We start from the raw sequence: 1,314 nt of genomic DNA, 5'->3' as shown, positions 1-1,314 counted from the left end.
GACTGTGATAGTTCCGGCCTCCGAGGGTTCTAGCCCAAGTGGGTCATCAGGCTCTTGCCCAGCTAGGTTCAAAGATACCAGTTGCTCTAGTAGGGCCAGCGCTCTACTATTCTCCAAGTCCAGCGACAGTATCCCTGGTAGGTCCAGAGTCGTTCTTTCTGTCAGGTCCAGAGTCATTCTCCCTGTCAGTTTCAGAGTCATTCTCACTGTCAGGTTCAGAGTTGTTCTCACTGTCAGGTTCAGAGTTGTTCTCCCTTTCAGGTTCAGAGTCGTTCTCCTTGTCAGGTTCAGAGTCATTCTCCCTGTCAGTTTCAGATTCATACTCCCTGTCAGTTTCAGAGGATTTCTCCCTGGCAGGTCTAGCGTCGTTCTCCCTGTCAAGTTCATAGCATTTTTCCCTGTCAGATTCAGAGTTGTTCTCACTGTCTCCAGCTCTAGTCGGCCCTCAGTCCGCTGCTCTGCCAGGCTTTAGGTTATCTGCCCCACTAGGTTTGCAGCATCTGCCCTCAGTTGGTCGGCAGCACACAGCCTCAGTCAGCAAGCAGTCAGCTACCTCTGTGTTACATGCCAAACCACCTGCTCTAGTTCTAGGCCCTGGGTCTCCCGTCCCGCTAGACCCAGAGTTATCTGCTCCTCTAGGTGTGCAATTAGACAGTTCACAGCCCTCAGCCTGCACCCAGTCACCTATACTAGCACTAGGCTATATACGTTCCCTGCTTGGCTAGATTTGCGGCCTCCCACTATACCTGGCTTGCAGTCCTCAGATTTAGTAGTGTGTTCCAAGTCTTCTGCCCTGCTAGGCCCTCAGCTCCCTGACATACATGAAGGGACCTCACGTGCGCAAGCCGTATGGTTAGTGAGAAAGTCCATATTGCAAATGTACGCTCCCTTACTAGACGTCCGACTACGTCCGATAAATCCGCGGACGGCGTCGGGGCCGGATCTTCCAGGAAGTCATCGAACGGAGTCTCTCGGACCTTCCATTTCCGTTTAACCTCTATGGGCTATGTGGGACGCAAGCGTCCCACCCCTGGTACACCCTATCAACAACAGGTGAAATATCAAGAGCGCCAAATTTGAAAACAATTAAATGTCATAATTCAAATTTCTCAAACATACAACTATCTTACACCCTTTGAAAGATAAACATCACCTTAATCTAACCACGTTGTCCGATTTCAAAAAGGCTTTACGGCGAAAGCATAAAGTTAGATTATGTTAGGACAGTACATTGAAAATAGCTGTGTGTAATGTTTTGTCAATGCAAAGACACGCGTCACCAAAAGCAGAAAACCAGCTAAAATTATGCACTAA

Source organism: Salmo salar, unplaced genomic scaffold (genome assembly GCF_965601325.2).
Source record: "Salmo salar unplaced genomic scaffold, fSalSal1 ptg000588l, whole genome shotgun sequence".
Classification (NCBI taxonomy): Eukaryota; Metazoa; Chordata; class Actinopteri; order Salmoniformes; family Salmonidae; genus Salmo; species Salmo salar.
The sequence above is the reverse complement of the archived record's forward strand: the minus strand, read 5'-3'. Positions refer to the sequence as shown.